This window comes from Felis catus, chromosome B1 (assembly GCF_018350175.1).
Source record: "Felis catus isolate Fca126 chromosome B1, F.catus_Fca126_mat1.0, whole genome shotgun sequence".
Lineage (NCBI taxonomy): Eukaryota > Metazoa > Chordata > Mammalia > Carnivora > Felidae > Felis > Felis catus.
The window spans coordinates 159,488,812-159,509,185 of record NC_058371.1 but is presented as its reverse complement, the minus strand read 5'-3'; positions in this window follow the sequence as shown (position 1 = coordinate 159,509,185).

Genomic DNA, 20,374 nt, shown 5'->3' with positions numbered 1-20,374 from the left:
TTATAAATAATACAATGCACTGAAAAGCTAAATGCACCTCTGAATAACAGAAATGATGCAAGCTGACATACAGAACTAAATGGACAGTATACTATGATAAGCATTTTATAAATACCTACTTACATCATACTAAAACCCGGGTGGGAAATTGGGGGGTGGGGGGGAAAGCTATACTCACATGTGTTTCTCTCTGGTTCCTGTGTACTTCTCAGAATTTTCCTCAGAAAGTGGTCAGACAGTTTTATACTACAGGCCTTAGGACAATGTCCAGATTTCTTTAGGTGGACCTGCTAAATTATTGAATAAGTTCAGGCAGGTGATATTACTAAATATTTTATTAGCACCAAGAAAAGCATTTTGCACATGTGGCAATATTTTCTAAAAATAGGTAAGTTCTAGAAGCTTCAGGGCTAAAAAACAATACTATGCAAAGAGTAGTGTGGATTTCTCATATTTAAAATGTGGGCATGAGCATCGTATTTGTTAAAATTTGATTCTTTCAATATGTGAAAAAGAATTTGAACACATTTGATATGGGTGGCTGAATGATAGTGGTCATTTGAAACTTATTCCTCAGAGGTTATATCTAGAGGTCAAGAAATTTAATATCTAGTTTTATTTTTCAGACCATAGTGAAGTTAACAAATGTTGAAAGCTATTAATTTTACAGATGATGGAAAAATGATGAGAAAGAAAATGAGAATGCCCTGTTTCCCTATGACTTCAAAGAATCCGATAGACATAACTTCATTCATCTAAGAAAACAACCCTGCTAATTATATTGTACGTAATTATCTTATTATACATAATAAGATAATCTCATGGTTGCCTGTTTTATAGAAAGAGAATTCAAGCCTTTGGAGAAGAATTGTGCAAAAGTGGAAAAACCAGTAAACCTCTAGATCTTTTCTTTGGCTCAGACTACACCTTCCTTGTAACTTGAGATGCATTTTCCTCCTGATCTAGCTTGTTCAGTGGATTTTGAGTTCCTCAATAGTGGGAATGTATCTCCTTCATGTCCCCACTGTCCTCCTTCATGTCTCTGCTCACTTCAATTATCTTTCTCTCTGCTCACTTCTCAGTCTTCTGTAGGCTTCTCTGTGAGCGTGGAGTGAGGAGAAATAATAGAACCTCCACATGGTTGGGGTCTCCCAGAGGAGAGGGAACTTTTTCCTAAACACCAGTGTCCTAGGACCTGACTGCACCCAGCATGGAATGGGCACAGAGTATAAATGGCTTGAGGGTGCTTTGAAACCAAGAGCACCTGAGGCAGCCCCACTGACTTTCCCAGAGCCATAGAGTCAGTTGAATAAGAGCCAAATATTTCCCATGCCCTGGAAGAGATGTGAAGGTAACTGAGAGAGCAGATGAGAGGAAGTCTTATGATTACAAAGAAAAAACAGATAATTGCCTGGACCTTCTGATCAACGAACTGATGAGAAAATAAAATCACCTCAGGAAATTCCAGTGGGAAAGGTGAAGAACAACTAAAACCAGGTAGAATATGGCCATTGAGTCCCAGACACCAACTACTCCCCCTCCTTGTCAGAATGTCCTGACTTAGCCCTCAGATTTGAGACGCAGCCCTAGAGAGAAGTAGAAAGAGACAAGGGTCTGACTGACTGGAAAGGCTTGATTAAGATTACATTTCTGGGAGCACCTGGGTGGCTCAGTCAGTTAAGCATCTGACTTCAGCTTATAATGTCATGGTTCATGAGTTCAAGTCCTGCATCGGGCTCTCTGCTGTCAGCACAGAGCCCACTTTGGATCCTCTGTCCCCCTCCTCTGTGCCCCTCCCCACCTCATGCTTTCTCTCTCTCAAAAATAAATAAACATCTAAAAAAGAGAGAGAGAGATTATATTTCTGCAACCCACCAGAATGGAGGCTTAAAGCCAAAAGTTAAGTTTAGTTAAAGCAAAAATTAGAAAAGTTTTGTTGCTTGCACACCCTAGAATGTATACAAAAATTTGGGGGGGGTGCTATATATTAGTCTGAGTTCTCCAGAGAAACAGAACCAACAGGATATATATATAAAGAAACTGTATATACCTTGTGTGATTATGGAGCCTGAGAAATCTAAGATCTGCAGTCCACAAACTGGAGACCCAGGAGAGTCAATGGTAATGGTACAGTTCCCGTCTGAGTCTAAAGGCCTAAGAACCAGAAAAGCTGATGGTGTAAGTTCCAATCCAAGTCCACAGGCAGGAGAAGACCAATGTCCTGGCTCAAGGACAGGCAGAGAGCAAATTCTCCCTTCCTCTCAGCCTTTGTTCTATCTAAACCTTCAGTGATTTGATGAGGTCCACTATCACTGGGGAGAGCAGTGTGCTTTACTCAGTCTACTAATTCAAATGTTATTTTCTTACAGAAACACCTTCACAGACCCAAAAATAATGTTTAACTAAATATCTGGACACCCTATGGCCCAGTCAAGTTGACACATAATATGAACCATCACAGGCTATCATAGTTTTTACCTGTTCACGTATCTGTCTACCTAGTAGACTATACACTCCTTGTGGTAGGGACCATGTCTTTTCATCTCTGACTCTCCAGCACTTATTCCAGAGCTTGAAATACAGAGCACCTCGGTGTATGTTCAGCAGATTCATCATTTTGATGCCTAGCTGAGCTTCATATTCAATGATGACAAACTCCCTTGGGGAAACTAATCCATGAGTCGCATTCATTTATCCAGGAGTTCATTTGTATTGGAGATGAAGAGATGATGAAGGTAAGGGGGAGGCAGCCTGTGGAAAACCCCAATAGACACCTTTGTTTATTAATCACTGGAAATTATAAGGTTACAATTCTAAGGTTCCAATTACTGCAAGAAGTAGCTCTTTAGTGGCTGGGGAATCAGTGCAGGATCTAACCTAAAGCAAAGTCAGGCATTTTTGCCCCAAAGCCTGAAGATAGGGCTGGTTTTAGTGCAGGTGCATTATACCTTTGCCTCCAAGGTGTGATTTTATGACTCAAGCAGCCCTTTGGAAATCCTTCCCATCTGTTTCTGCTGGGTGATGCCTGTTATTCAATTGTCAATACTCCATTCCTTTAACTTGAGATTTTGATCCTTGCTAACATGGAGACACATTTCAGAGAAATAATATTTTGAGTTGCTACCAATGCTTGGAGTGACCAAAGGAGTTAAGCAATTTTTTTTACTTTATTTATTTATTTTGAGAGAGAGAAAGAGAGAGATTCCCAAGCAGGCTCTGGGCTGCCAGTGTGAAGCCCAACATGGGGCTCCAACCCACAAACTGTGAGATTATGACCTGAGCCAAAATCAAGAGCTGGACACTCAACTGACTGAACCACCCAGGTGCCCTGAGTTAAGGAATTTTTTAAATAAAAGTTGGTAAAGGTGGAGAAGAAGAGAGTAACAGGTACCTTGAGAAAGAAGCTCCAGGAGTACAGCAAAGAGACAGAATAAAAAAATCTGGGATACAGATTGTTTGCAGACTTTGTAGTTCTACCTCTGGCCTACTGTACCTCTGCAAGAATAGAATTTGGTTCCGGATCCCGGAAGACTGGAGAAGGAGAATAGAGATGACTGCCCCTTCCCCTCTCCCTTCCTCACCATAGTCATTGGCACTATAGGAATTGCCCTGGCCTGCTTGGCAGTGGTTGTCTGTCTTAGATTAATATGTACTTTTCTTTTCTTTCTTTCTTTCTTTTTTTTTTTTTTAGTTTATTTATCTAAATAATCTCTACATCCAATGTGGGGCTTGGACTCATGACCCCAAGATCAAGAGTCACACACTCCTCCAACAGAGTCAGCCAGGCACCTCTAGTTGACGCTTTTCTTTAAGCATTTTTTAAGACAGAGAGAGACAGAGCATGAACAGGGGAGGGTCAGAGAGAGAGGGAGACACAGAATCTGAAGCAGGCTCCAGGCTCTGAGCTGTCAGCACAGAGCCTGACACGGAGCTTGAACCCACAGACCGTGAGATCATGACCTGAGCCAAAGCCGGACGCTCAACCGACTGAGCCACCCAGGTGCCCCTAGTTGATGCTTTTCTAAGGAAAAGAAGAGAACTGAGTTGGACTACAGTGGAAGTAAACCCTGGGGCATGTGCCAACTCTCTAAATTGTTTCCTGGGCTTGGGATGCAGAGAACTATGTAATTATGAGACTGTGATACATATAAATTGGCTTAAAGAAATTAGACACGTACACCCAATTGCCAAGAGCAATGAGAAAAGACAGATTTGTTGGAGCCCAATGGATTTTGTAGAGGCAAGCAACTTAGAGACTTGGGTTTTCTGATGAGAAGATATTGTTGAATCAAATCCAATTACTGCAAGAAGTATCTCTCACTCTCCAAGCAAAGAAATACTGATGGCTCTGGCAAAGGCTGTGACAGGCAGGATCTGAAGGTGTATCTCAGAACTTCCTGAAAGGATGGGCTGCCAGAGCAGTCCACTGTTGTCCTCATTTAACTGTCTTCTCAAATGAGGTGAAGAGGATCTGTCTCTATGTTCATCTCAGCTGTGCTTCTGTCCAATTACTGAACAAGTTATGTACCTGCTTGGTGTAGCTTAGAAACAAGTATGCAGTCATTGGGTAACTTAAGAGTCTTTGGAAATTTAGCATCTCAAAATGAAATGGAGTCAGGAAAAAGATTTGAGAGATATAACTTCCTACTTCTACTTCCTCTATGATCTTCACCCTTTCTGCCAATGGCTCTATCAACTGCTCAGCCATTTGGTTAGCATGGTAAAGTAGCTCTTGGCAGGAGCCAAGTAAATGCTTTTTGAGTGTCTATCACCACTTTATCTCAATATAGGGTTAGCAGGACTTTGGTGCTAGAGTTTGAAATGCAGGGGGTAGTGTGCCCCCAAGGATTCCCCTTGACAGTTTTCACGGGGGGGAGAAACCACACTGGGGTGAAATGTCCCTCCACTGTGCCTGAGAGACAACTACAGGTGCAAGAATAAATAAGTGTGTAAGAATAAGTCCACACTGAGGCATCTGGGTGGCTGTTGAGTGTCCAACTTCGGCTCAGGTCATGAACTCATGTTTCGTGGGTTCGAGCCCCACATGCTTTCAGCACAGAGCCTGCTTTGGATCCTCTGTTCCCCTCTTTCTTTCTGCCCCGCCCCTGCTCATTCTCTATGTGTCTCTCAAATAAATAAATAATAAATCCACACTAATGTCATGACTGAAAAAATATTGAAAAGAAATCAAAAGTCATTTGTAATGCTGGAAATGGTATCTCAGAATCAGGATAATGAAAATATCAGCAGTTTCCCCCAAATATCACTGTATTAAAGTTCTCCAGAGAAACAAAACCAATAAGATAGATATTTATATAGATATAGATTTGTGGGATTTTCTTATGAGGAATTAGCTCACATCATTACAGAGTTGTCTACAAGCTGGAGACTGAAAGCAAGTGGCATCATTTAGTCTGAGTCCAAAGGCCTAGACCCAGGGGAACCAATGATGTAAAATCCAGTCCATGGACAGGAGAAGGTGAAATGAGATGTCCCAGCTTAATCGGTGAGGCAGAAAAAATAAAAAGCAAATTCCTCCTTCCTCTGCCTTTTGTCCTATTCAGGCCCTCAATGGATTGGTTGACATTCACACACACTGGGGAAAGCAATCAATTTACTGAGTTCATGACCTCAAATGCTGATCTCATCCAGAAACACCCAGACACACCCAGAAATATGTTTAATCCCAGCAACCAAGGTCAGTCAAGTGGACACATAAAATGAGCCATCACAATCACAATCTTTAAACGTGTCATACATATGTGTATATTTAATGCATGAGAGATTTTCATATATATGTATTTTTTTTTTAGTTTAGCACCTTGCAATGTTTAGTTATTTTCTCCTTCACGTTGGCTTACATGGTGAATTTTTTACAAAGCATTCATCAAAAATTTCTTTATTACCTTTTAAATTTTGATTTAATTTATAAGCAGTTTCACTTAAACAACATTCAAGGGATATTTTTCAGTGTAGGCAAGAGAAATGTGAAGGGAAATCCCCCCTCTCCTCACTTGTAGTTCATGTTCACAGGGTTGTCCATCCTACCACTTCCCCACTCTTCCCTTGCATCTAAAATTATCCCAAGATCATCTGGACATGTTCCCTCTAGTGAATGTCTTCTGTGGTCACTTTTTATGATCTCTGCTCCTAAGGAAGTGAATGCAGATGAAATGAGGCCAAGCCAGCATCCTTTCTCCAGCCTTCCTGTTTCCTTGCCTCTGTCCCTGCACAGGGATCCCAGAGACCAGGAAACCTCTGCCAGTCCCTTCTTCATTCCTACAGAAGTAGCTACATGTCTACCCAAAGCCTTTTCCCCCTTCTTCCTCACTGATAAACTTTTATTTTACTGCAAACGTTGGTATGTTCAGTTCAGTAACTATGGTCAGTTACTTTTCTGAGACTCTCAGGTGGATGGATGGGAGTGGGTGAATGGCAAAGTTTAGACTGGTGAGATGGAAGAGGAAATTGAGTAGGACATCTGCAAAGCTCAAAAGGGGAAAGGACTCACCTGGCAGACGCCTTAATATTTTCCCCTCCCGCGTTCTTGCTTGTGTATATTAAGCACAAACACACAGCCCTACATATGTTTCAAGGATATATGTGTATTCAGGAGCATATCTACATCACATCAGAGTGGGAGGCCTACAATTAAGCAAAGGAAACGGCTGGTGTGGGTGGGGAAAAGTAAATTTAAAAAAAGAGAAGGGCCCTGTACAGACTACTGATGAGGATGTATCCTGAGATTGGTGTTTGTTTAACTCAACTCTGCACCTGGTATCTTGAATAAAAGGGGAGGGGGTGGAGGAGGAAGGCAAAAAGAAAAGAGCCAGTGCAAAATGTTATTGTCAATAATCTTATAAAATTCTGCAGTATGACACATGGAAAACATTCACCTGGCATCAACTGGCTCAGGAAACCATGAGGAACCAAGAGAAAACTCTTCTAGCCTCAAATCTTGTGCAGTCTGACTTCACACCTGGGAGCTCTCAAATGTCCAGTGGTACAGCAGCCAGGGCTCTGTGGATGACTAAGGCGAATTCTCTGCTTGCGGTACCTTTCCCTGCAGATGTGAACAGGAACCCCATGGTTCAAATCTAAACACTGGATTCCCTTTCCGGATACTCTGTCCTGGTCTTGGGCTCCTACCCAGCTTCAGGGCTTTGATCAGTCTTTACACAGCTGTCCCTTTTAGGACTCAATAGACCTAATTTCCTGTTTAGGTTTTGTCCTCCCTGGGGGAAATTGCTGGCTGCCTTCTTCCTCTAAGCAGAGGTGCATAAACTTAAATGTTAAATAAAACCTCTGTTCTGTGAAAGAGGTTTTTGACTGAAGAGCCTTACAGTAGAAGCCTAAGGGGGAGTATGGCAGGCTGTGTGTTGGTAACCGCCCATGAGCCATGTTCCGGGCATTCATACCCTCTCCTTGATTCTTGATGGCTCTGTGACCTGCTTTAACCACTAGAATGAGGCAGAAGTGATGTTGAGCCAATCTGAGGCCTAGAACTTAAGAAGGCCTGGAAGCTTTTGCTTTCACACTTCACCCTCTGGGAGAAGCCAGCTGCCATGTGGTAAGAAGGCTGACCACTCTGAGACCACCACACTGAGGAAGCTCACAGAAACTTTTCCAGTGGTTTGTTATCCAACACTAGATTACCCAAACAAAGAGCTACTATACTCATACTGTATTTAGGGTTTAAAAATTGATTTAGGGGGAAAGGTAGTATTTCTTCACACGAGGAGAATGGTCTTTTGACAAATGATCTTCTAATTGAAGCTTAAAAGCAGTGCGTGTTACTGCAGAATTTTGTGTGACAACTAACTTCATCCTGCTACATGTCTCCTCCTCTGTCTCCTCCTGTCCCTCCACTGCCTCCCACCCCCTGGATTTGCCTTATGCTTCTCCACTCCTGTGGGTTTGCCTCTGCCATCTGTGGGTAATGGCTCCCCCTACATCTCTGTGTATCAAAGCCCCACCAGTTCTCCTGAAACACTGTGAAGTAGAACCAGACTGTGGAATTTCCCATGAATGCTGCAGCCCCCAAGAGGGCTCCTCTTGTCCTCTCGCCTCCATTCCCAAAGCATTTCTAGAATAGAAAACTCATTTGGCCATTAGCCATTGGGTAACATCATTTCTCTTACTGTCTTGAAGTGGTATGTAAATATATTTTGATTTAACTTTATACCAGTTTATTTCCTGTTCCCCGAATCAGACTGTAGCTTATCAGGCACAGGAACACACGTGTGTCTCCTCAATAAAAAGTCAGTAAATGTCTGTTGATTTCTACGGTACTTTCCCATCACCCATCCAAGGGACCCAATAATTATATCTTTTCTTTCTTTTCTTTTCTTTTCTTTTCTTTTTCTTCCTGAAGTCTGAAATTGTACTTTGGCAACGTGCACTTTTTAATTTATTTTTTTATTGAGATACAATTGACATATAACATTCCATCAGTTTTGTATTTCATTTTTATTTTTTTCTTAATTTAGTTTTTTTTTTTTTTTTTATTTTTTTTTTTTATTTTTTTTTTTCAACGTTTATTTATTTTTGGGACAGAGAGAGACAGAGCATGAACGGGGGAGGGGCAGAGAGAGAGGGAGACACAGAATCGGAAACAGGCTCCATGTTCTGAGCCATCAGCCCAGAGCCTGACGCGGGGCTCGAACTCACGGACCGCGAGATCGTGACCTGGCTGAAGTCGGATGCTTAACCGACTGCGCCACCCAGGCGCCCCCTTAATTTAGTTTTATTGAAAATTTTTTTTTAATGTTTATTCATTTTTGAGAGACAGAGAGAGACAGAGCATGAGCGGGGAAGGGGCAGAGAGAGGGAGACACAGAATCTGAAGCAGGCTCCAGGCTCTGAGCTGTCAGCACAGAGCCCAACGTGGGGCTCGAACTCACAAACCATGAGGTCATGACCTGAGCCGAAGTCGGACACTCAACTGACTGAGCCACCCAGGTGCCCTTAGTTTTATTTTTGAGAGAGAGAGAGAGAGAGAGAGAGAGAGAGAAAGCAAGTGGGGAAGGGGCAGAGAGAGAGGAAGACAGAGGATCTGAAGCAGGCTCTGTGCTGACAACACAGAGCCCAATGTGGGGCTCGAACCCATGAACCATGAGATCATGACCTGAGTTGAAGTTGGGACACTTAACCAACTGAGCCACACAGGCACCTCTTGTATTTCTTTTTTAAAGCTTTCATTTCCTATCAAAACATTGTAATGATTTGAAATGTTTGTCCAAGACGGAGAGGGTTCTGGGAAGTGGAACCTACTATTTTAAAACTGATGTGAGGGAGCAAGAATTTCTGTCCCATTCAAGAGTCCTTCTTCTAGCTGGACTAAGAATCAAATTGACATGAGACAGATAAACGGGAGAAAATAAAATTTAATAGTGTGCATTTGGGGAATCTACAAAGACATGGAAATTCCAAAGACAGACATAAAGGTATATATATTATCCTGAACTAAGGAGAAGGAGGTAGGGGTCTGGGACTCCAGAGGAAAGAAATGCACTTCACAGGGCAATTAGAAGAAGAGCCGATGTTTGGTAATTAGATGTTTGCCTGCCTTACAGATGGGTCACGCAGATAAAAATTATCTCTGCTGATAACCCTTATTCTAGGAAAGGCCCCCAATTTAGATTCTTCTATGTACTTAAGGGAGGGGCAAAATTTTCTCTTGAGCTCATAGAGTCTCGATTGCTTTCAGCTCAAAATAATCTTCATGCCAAAGTGGCTCAACTTGGGGTGCCTGTCTTCAACCCCTACACTGGGAACGTCACATGAAAACTGGCATAAGTGGGCCACCTCACTTCTATAGGTTATTGCCACATCTAATTCACATGGTGCCCCACCCAGGGCTCCAACTGCAGAAACTGCAGAACGGTTGCCCAATCCTGTTTTCACATAAATTGCACCTGCACCCAGTAAAGTTCAAGCAGGTGGTCTCCTAAACAAGTTTCACTATCATTTAAATTTGATAGAAAGGTTTTGGAAAACCATTTGTGGTAATTATACATTAGCATAGTGGAGGTTGTATTCATGGTAGCAGCTATAAAAAGGAAGGATAAAAATTTGCTGGATTCTCTCCAGCGTGGTTCTACAGAGGGAAGCTCTACATGTCACATGCCCTCCAGAGCACATGCCCTCCAGACTCCAGAGAGAGACCCCATAGACCTATATGTCTTCCTAGCATTTATTACATATATTGTAATTTGCTTCTTTACATGTCACTCTTTCCTTCCCACTACTGTGAGCTTGTCAAAGACAAAGACTGGTGTGTTTATTTGACAACATTTATAAAACACATATGAAGTGCCAGATTGTATTCACTGCTTTTTACAAATGTTAACTCATTTAATTCTTACTTCTCTCTTAGTGGATAGATGCAATTTTTATTCCCATTTTACAGATGAGGTAACTGAGGCACAAAGTGATTAAGTAACTTGACAAGCTAATAAGTGACAGAGTTGAAATTTGAATCCAGGCAATCTGGCTCCAGAATATGCTTCAACCTTGACACAGTCCTGCTTAGTCCTTGTTTATTGTTACATCCACAGTACCTAGCCCCATCCCTGGCATGATACTCAATGAATATTTATTTAAAAATGAATAAGTGAATAACTCCCTTATGTAAGATAATCATATGTCCAGGATATTCTTGGAGAGTTCTAATTTTAAAAATTCTGTTTTCAAAATACGCATTAAACCATGCATCACATGATGCATCTAGATTTGGAGGTCAGAAACTGTGGCAAGGTTTCTGTAAGATTATCGATTTCATTTCCTCTGATTTTTTGTTCAAATTGATCATTCTTATCCAGTAAATCTTGAAGCTAGGAAAGGGGTGCCCTGGATAATGGGCTTCAAATACCAGGAATTGCAAAAATATCAAGTGTTCTTGGTTTTTATATAAGGTGATTGAGTTTGAAGCTGGAACGCTCCTAAAAATATCCATTTTATATGGTTCTGTAAGGTTTGAGTCAAACAAAGGATTTGAGGGAAGGTACAAGGAGTCTTCTTAGACCTGTTATTACTAGATGTAAAAACCTTTGGGAAATCTTACAAGGGTTGCCTAGCCAGGAATGCACCTTGTTGAGACAAGCAAGACACTATATTTTGGAAGAGGTCACTATCTCATGTTACAATCTATTTTCCCAAATATTTTCAGCAAAGGACTGCCTGGTTCAGAAGGTTATCTACAGCAGTGAGTCTTAAAGTATGGTCCCTAACCAGCAGCATCAGTATCTCCAAAGAACTTATTAGAAATACAAATTCTTGGGGCACTTGGGGGCTCAGTCAGTTAAGTGTCTGACTTCGCCTCAGGTCACGATCTCTCAGTTCGTGAATGCGAGCTCCACATCAGGCCATGTGCTGACAGCTCGAAGCCTGGAGCCTGCTTCAGATTCTGTGTGTGTCTCTCTCTCTCTGCCCCTCCCCCACTCACACTCTGTCTCTCTCTGTCTCTCAAAAATGAATAAATGTTAAAAAATTAAAAAAAAAAGAAATACAAATTCTTGGGCCACTTGGGTGGCCTATTCAGTTAAGTGTCTGACTCTTGATCTCAGCACAGGTTTTGATCTCAGAGTCATGAGTTCAAGCTTCAAGTTGGGCTCTGGGCTAGGTGGGAAGCCTACTTTAAAAAAAAAGAAAAGAAAAGAAAGAAATACAAATTCTTGAGCCCACCTTAGATCTACTGAATCAGAAACTCTGAACATGGGGTCCATGCATTTAATAAGCCTTCCAAGTGATTCTGATGCAGGCTTGACAAATCTATAACTAAGTTTGGTTTGCTTTTAGCTTATTATTTTTTTAAAAAGAGAGATAATTTAAGAATAAGTGAAATGATACTGTGAAATGAACTAAATACAGAATTGTTGAATTAGTAGCTAAGCACATATACACACTTACATGTGACAAGTGTGACCCAAGTTTCAGAAGTCCCCATAGGGTTGAGAGGCTGTTAAGCTCACATTTAATCAGAGGCAGCAAAAGTGTTCCATCTGTTTCAGTGACCCTATTACTTTCTGCTGCCCTCCCAAGGGGGAAAGGGTCATCAAGACAAATCCCATGGCTCCTGGTGAAAAGTTCTTTCTTTTCTTTACACGATGACCCTCCTCTCCCTAGGCACATGTGATGTCTCTGAAGGGGCTGGAGGCCAAGGTAGCCAACACCAGCCTCTAGAATACTGCTCTGTTGGGACAGTCTCAAGTCCCAGGCTCAGTCCAGCTAGTTCTATGAGAAGGTTCTACCGCCCCTCCTTTCAGTCCTTTCTTTGAGGGTCACAATCTGAAAGTCCAACTTCTACATGTCTGAACTGGAGTTCTGAACTGGATTCCACTCCCTTTCCATAGGGTTTCTGAACCCTGTGTGAAGCAAGGGGTATGTTTGGACATCTGTGTTGGTCAGTATCCCTGAGCATGACAAAATGGTTTAAAATCTTTCAGAATATTTTCCAACCGTCAGGAAACTCACCTGTCTAAACTTCATGGGGGTCTTGTAGATGGTATAGGGTATAGGGTATAGAGTAGTATTGCCTAATCTCACATGCTAGCCTTAACTAGCCTTAAATGATCTGTCAGACATATTCATTCATTCATCTGTCCATTCATCCATAAACACATGTAGGCACATGCACAGAAAATACCTGTATTTTAAGATATCAGTAAGTATATATCAGAGTATGAAAAAAACCCAAATTCTATAAAATATGACTCAAAAATATTTTTATATGCTATAAAATATGGCTACCCATCACCAAGGACTAAATGAAACTTTAGTTAGCTGAAGGTAATGTAAATATTCCCACTTCGATCAAGTATGGACCCTCTCCTTCCATTTTCTGTCACCTCGGTCTATATTTTTGTTAATACTCTTCAGTGGCTACATGAACTTTTTTTGGAAGGAACAATTCAAGATTTTTATGCTCACCGCTGAAAATGTTGTCTCTCTGCAATAGGTCAAATGTCAGACCAAGAGTAGAAATGACTATACCTTCCCAGTTTTACCTACTGCTGTTATTATTTATTAGGACCTTCATTCACTTTCAAGGTGCCTTATGTTACAGGCCAGCTGCAGCTGCCACTCTCTTAAAAGGACTCCTCTCTTTCTGCATGATTTTTCCTTTGCTTCTCTAGTCTGGGGGTTGTGTAGACTGACTTTTGTGTAGGAAGAGAACAAATCCAAGGTAGTTCTGCAAGCAACACTGAAGGCCCTGGAAAGTCTCCCTCAATATGCAGGAGACATTTACTCGTTATTTTCTGGGTGACCCTATCAAACTCTGTTTGGCAGTAACTGTTTAACATTTTTCCATTTAACAATTTCAGGCCCACTGTGTGTGGTCTTCACTTGGCTAGAGATAGATGAATTTTTAAAAGTATGCAAGACTTGATGAATGAACTATTTGGAGATGGATAGTTACTATACAGATAAGCCTGAAAATATTCCACTATTATAAAGTATGTGTTTCTAAAAGTATTATGTTGTAGATCAGCCAACCTGATTTCTTATTTCTGCTATTAAATGGTCTCAGGCAAAGAGCCTGGGGTGAAATTGTCACATAGAACAAGCTTGACCTTAATAGCTGCTCTCATGCCCTTATTATCCACAGTTTCCTGATTTCTAGATCCCTGACCAAGGGGATACTATATTATCAACTCATTCAGATCACACTGCTAAGACTGGGATGCCAAATAGGCTTCAACTCCTGTGCCAACTTTGATTAGCCTGGAGAGGTTGCCAGCAGCACTGTGTTGAGGATTCTAACTCCAGGTTCCAAGAGAAAGCATGCTATGATAGATTAGTAACATCCAGCATAGATTGGGAGCGTACCAAGAAATTTGCCTAGAATTTGCCATCCCTGCGTTAAGAATTTAGCAGATTATAGGGTGCCTGGGTGGCTCAGTTGGTTAAGTGTCCAACTCTTGATTTCGGCTCAGGTCATGATCTCATGTTTCTTGGGTTTGAGCCCTGCATCTGGCTGTGTGCTGACCACCCAGAGCTTGCTTGGGATTCTCTCTCTCCCTCTCTCTCTGCCCCTCCCCACCCCCACATGCATGGACTCCCTCTCTCTCTCTCTCTCAAAGTAAATAAATAAACGTTTGAAAAAATAATTTAACATATTATGGGATATTTGCACATTAGAAAAGGAATGTGAAAGAGACAACAGTTTATTAAAACGCTGATAATTGGGGCACCTGGGTGGCTCAGTCAGTTGGGCATCCAACTTCGGCTCAGGTCATGATCTCATGACTTGTGGGTTCAGGCCCCACGTCAGGCTGTGTGCTGACAGCTCGGAGCCTGGAGCCTGCTTCAGATTCTGTCTCTCTCTCTGCCTCTCTCCTACTCACGCTCTGTCTCTCGGTCTCTCTCTCTGTCTCTCTCTCAAAAATAAATAAACATTAAAAGACATAAAAATAAAAATAAAATGCTGATGATCAATGGAGATTCAAACATTTGTAGAAAGCCAGAGGGACAAATATTTGGGGGAAGCCCTAGAAGGAGAGCAGGAGAAAATGAAAAGGAGATCTGTTCCAAAAGAGAAACTCAGTTTGAAAGAGTACAGGAATAGTACTAATCCCAGTCTTATAAACTACCATTTTATGGACCTAATATTAAGTCTAAATTTTAGTTAAATGTATAAAATGTGCCCAAGGTGCTGTGCTTTATTTTGCTGTAACAAACTTTGCACCAACTTTTCATGCTGCACATTACACTCCTTGGTCTGTTGTTTATTTTATTCTCTGTGATATGAGCCAAGGAGCTTGAGAAAGTGAGCTGACAGAAGGCACAGATGGGCCATATGTTATTTTCCTACTAGATCAAGTACACCCTTGGCATTCGACAAACAACAACCCACCCAAATGCTGCCACTGCCTTGGACACTAACTTTTCCCCCTACAGGGTCTAAGTAATAAGTTCCTCACTCAGCAGCACTGCAAAAACCAAATTCTTTCAGTGCCTTAATTTTGTATGTTCAGATGGAAAACAGCAGCCACCAAATCTACCACGGAGAGATGGAGCAGAGGTGGTCTGGTAAAAGGACTTTCTTAACAGAGTTAGATATCTTGAGAGCACAATGATTTAAAAAAAAAAAAAAAAACCTCAAAATTTGGAGTCAGGAGACCTGCTATGCCCTTTAGTTGACCAGAAACACAGTCATTTAACCTATTTTACACTGTTTTCTAAACCATAAAACAGAGACACAACAACCCCCAACTTACCGGTTGACAATCAAGAGAAGCCATCACAAATTGAACCCTGATTTCCTACAAGCACAATGCTGTTTCTTATCACAAAAGTTATGAAATGATCACATACAGTAGAACAAGAAAATTCAAATATACTTACAGGCTTTTATTAAATATGTAAAACCATACAGCCCTAAAAACTTCATAGCAAATGCTCCTTTTGAGAGGTTTTTCTGCATGGCTTAGACTTGTTGCAGCTTATCAAAATATATGGTTTATGAGGACAATTTCCCTAAGAAATCACCCTATGGAAAACAAAGGATTTCTTCACTCCTTCAAAGACTAACATACCACATTGAAAATTAGGGTCATCTGTCTTGCAAATATTCATTGCAGATTTCATGGGCATGGATGCCTCTGAAGGTCTTTGAGTGGAAAATGCTTCTGATAGTGTTGCCTTGTTCCTTTCTTTCAGAGGAGAATCTGTTGCTGAGCTCCATGACCAAGATTCTAACACTTCCATGTTAGATAGTCTGTATCTGGACTTTAACTTGCAGCTTGGTCCATGTTGCCAGGTCAATGCAATGTCCTTGCCACTCGGTCCCCAATCTTTCACTGGTATTTTATTTTATTTTATTTTATTTTATTTTATTTTATTTTATTTTATTTTATTTTATGTTTACTTATTTATTTATTTGAGAGAGTGTGCGCATGTGGGAGGAGCAGGCAGGGGTGGGGAGAAAGAATCCCAACCAGGCTCCATGCCGTCAGGGTGGAGCCCAACACGGGGCTTGATCCCACAAACTGTGAGATCATGACCTGAGCCAAAATCAAGAATCAGACGCTCAACTGACTGAGCCATCCAGGTGCCCTCACTGTTTTTTTATATTGGCTTTGGTCACTGTGGTGAAGTTATTTCCAGTAATAAAATTCATTAAAGTGAGGATCAAAAGTCAAAACGTTTCAAATTGTGAGTGAAAAGCATACATGAAAGTGCTTAATAAAACATAAAAGACTTTATTTTATTATTATTTTTTTAGGTTTATGAGATTTACTTGCCTTTTTTTTTTTTTAACTCTCAAGTTAGTTAACAATACAATCTTGGCTTCAGGAGTAGATTCCAGCAATTCTTCACTTACATATAACACCCAGTGCTCTTATTGTTATTTTTAAAAAATCTTTTTAAATGTTTATTACTTTTGAGAGAGAGAGACAGAGAGCAAGTAGGGGAGAGGCAGAGAGAGAGGGAGATGCAGAATCAGAAGCAGGCTCCAGGCTCTGAGCTGCCAGTACAGAGCCTGGCGCGGGGCTCAAACTCACAGACCACGAATCATGACCTGAACTGAAGTCGACCACTTAACCGACTGAGCCACCCAGGCACCCCTATTTTATTTTTTTATATTTATTTTTTTTAGTCATCTCTACACCTAACATGGGGCTTGAACTCATGACCCTGAGATCAAGAGTCACACACTCTCCTTACTGAGCCAGGCAGGCCCCCCTAAAATATAGAAGACTCTGTAAACTGAAAATAACCAAGCAAATATTGTATAGTGTGCCTTATCTGAAGTAATGCATAATTATTACTCTGCTCACAAGAGCAGAAGTTTTAGTCAAGTTGAAAGACAATGAACCAGAGGGAGACAGTGGACCAGAAAAGCTTGGGAAGAAAGGTTGGAAGCTTAATTGTAAACTTGCCCATTACAGAAGGGGGTCTCCTAATACTCTCTTAGGCCAGTTGCTAGTTCCTGTGTCAGAGCTATTTGCTTGGGTCAGCTAAGCTTGAACCCTTCTCCTCTGGCAGCTTTTCAAATTCCAACTTTTCCAGACAATCTGAGAATGTTTCCCTAACTCCTGCTCTGGAGAGAAAATTGTTTCTATTTGCCTTTATTTCCCATCTTTTCACTTAGGTCCTTGACCCCATGTTGACCCCAACTGGACCATTCATTCGGTTTTTTTCATAGAAGTGGTATCTTCAAAGAATCAAAGAAAAAAGAGGCTTTAATAACCAGTTTGCAGTGAAATGTGACTCTCCCAGGTCAGTGGCAATGAATGAGAGACGTCATCACTCAGCCAGTCTCAGGCTGAGCTCCAGATCTGCTGGCAGTTCCCAGGAAGCCACTGCCCCCTTGTGTCTCTGCGCTGGCCAGGAATTACCCCATGATGGGGAAGAACATTTGGCAAAAATCTGTAAAAGATTATCGGTGGGCTATTTCTGGCTCTTAGATTTGTTGGTTCAAATAAGATTTCCTTTCATCTCATGGCTTTTTAAAGTATAATCTTCCTGCCTCCCCATGAATTTTTTAGAAGGCATATTTTGTTATAATCATCAAAGGAGTATATACTTCTTAAAGAAAAATTCATGTAAAATTAATTTTGTTAACATTTTGATGTATTTCTTCCATGTTTTTTTTCTTTCTCCATATAAGGAAATCTAATTTTCCTTCGGGGTAGGGGAAAAAAAGCCACAGAACTATGAAATCTAATTTTATCATAAATGTTATATAAACATGATCTCTTCTCCACAAGAAAATCAACTTTTGAATTTGCTAGAGTACTAAGAAACAGCTTGTCTTTTTCTCTCAAAAACTATAAGACATATAGGATATCACTTTAGATCATAGAACCTTTTAAAATTTGCCTGTAGCTCCAGTTCTGTGAATTATGCATACTATAGTGATTGCAACTATTAAACACATTAAATTGAATATTATCTTCAAGACAGAAAAATAAAATTCTCTACTCTAAAGACAGCCTGTGGAATTAGGAAATTTCACAGCCTAAATGATCCAGTCATTGGCAACTGCTTAAATGTTGTTTAGATATGTTACTTCCTCCCCATTTTGGAGAATACAGAAACAAAGGCTTACATCTGGTCATGCTGGGAGGAGCTGAGAAGGTCATTTGTTTCTCCAAGTTCCTTTTCTTCTATATCTTAATGGTTGTCTGTATCATCTAGATATGCATACAATACAATATAAATATGGATATATGATGTCAGAGAGAGAGTCTGTAGCCAAGAATTGGAATGGGCTTAGAAGTTTAATGTAGCTTTAGCTGCTTTATCTGATCCTTTATTTTCTTTGGAGACCTTGTGACTAAGAGGATATTTCAAAAGAGTCCTAGAACAGGAGTTCCCCATTAAAAAAAAATTAATGTTAATTTATTTTTGAGAAAGAGTGTGAGTGGGGAGGGGCAGAGAGAAAGAGAGACACTGAAGCTGAAGCAGGCTCCAGGCTCTGAGCTGTCAGCACAGAGCCCGACGTGGGGCTCAAACCTACGAACTGTGAGATCATGACCTGAGCCAAAGTCGGACGCTTAATGGACTGAGCCACCCAGATGCCCCAGTTCCCCATTTTTTTTGACCCACAAATCACCTTAACGCTACAGGAATAGATCACCTACTTCCTGCATATTGTTTTTTAAAAATGTATATAGACATTTTATCATTTTCAATACAGAAAAACAAAACTTCCTTCTGTAAAGATGACCTGTGGGAATTATGTAATTTGGTCATTTAAATGAGCCTGTCATTGGCGATTGCAAATGACCATTATTAAGCATACACACAAAATAATAAAGCATAAACTTGAATAATTTTACCGAAAAGATGATTGAATATTAAACTGTTAATTATAATATCCCAAAGTCTCTGATGGTTGTTATTACACATTTCTACTTGTTAACATGCTTGTAATCTGTGCCCCGTTTTCTTGTGTTCTATTTTTTAAATCCATTTTTTATTCTTCAAAATATATAAGATTCACATCCAGGTCATGGTAAAACATAGATATCCAGTATATTTTAGTGGGATTTGCATTCTAGACTAGTCTATAAAGATGACCTGAAGGATCCAGAGATCTATTTGACTGCTTTTTACAAAAGTAGCAACATAGGGTGCTCTATTCTAGGGCACATGAGGGCAGTGTAAAAGGCGGACCCACATTTCTCTAGAGACAGCTCAGGAGAGCAGAGGATGCAGGGAGCCAACCAGGCCACAAGCACCTGGATGAGGTTCACTGCTTTAACCATTCTGGCTTGTGGTTTCTCTTACCATTGCAGTTGAGCACCTACACTCTGATAGAGACTGTTAGAAAGAATTCTTTCTGCCCCAAGGAAATGTGGCAAATGTGGCAAATGGCTCTCTGCCATCTTAGCCTGCTTCCAAAGGGGAGAGGGGAAATTATAAAGCTGAAACCTAATGCCAAGCTAGGATTTGGTGATAATTATCATCTTGATCTCCACCTATCAGACCCAGAGAAGCAATGTCATTTTGAGTACTGCTTCTCAGTTTTTTCATCTATGAAATGAGAATGCTGGACCAGTTACATACCTAAGTCTACCCCAGTTCAAACACTAGGAGTCTGTAAACTATACTTAGGCTTCATAGACAGAAAAAGTGTTTGGTTTAGCCAATGGGGGAAAAAAAACCCTCAGTGTGTCAAAATAACTTTCTTTCTTAAAAAAAAACAAGAAAAACAAAGAGCTGGGTCGCCTAGGTGGCTCAGTTGGTTGAGCATCTGACTCTTGATTTCAGCTCCAGTCATGATCTCATAGTCATGGGATCGAGCCCAGAGTCAGGCTCTACACTGAGGGTGGGCCCTGCTTGGGATTCTCTCTCACTCTCTCTCTGCCCCTCCCCTGCTTGCAGCCCCCACACCTCTCTGTCTCAAAATAAATAAATAAAAATTAAAAAAAAAGAAAAAGTGCTTTTTAAAAAATAAGTATTATTCAGCAAATGTTCCAATGAACCAGGATGCAGATCCTCTTATTTCAAGGCTCATTGTCTGGGAGACTGTGCCTCCAGAACCTACTGAGAAAGTGGCCTGTTCCTGAAGGTTGAATGAGAATGATTTATGCTTAACTGTTCAACCTGCTTTGCTGTACAAAGTTCATATTCTCCTATTCAAAATACTCTTGCCATCCTAAATCTGGCCATAGAATGCAAAAGCCAACAGAATGGAACTGACTTTAGCTAGTGAGCCCACAATACTTTTTAAGTACCTGCTGTGTGCCAGGTGGGGACTGTAGTGAAGAACATAACAAATATGGCTCCAAACCTCATGGAACTTACAGTCTATAGCAAACATCAGATTCTGGGTTTCCAGAAGTGAGACTTGTTCTGCTTTTCAGAGAAATTTAAAAGAGTAATCCTATAGATTTTGCAGGGCCAGGGGTATGTTTTA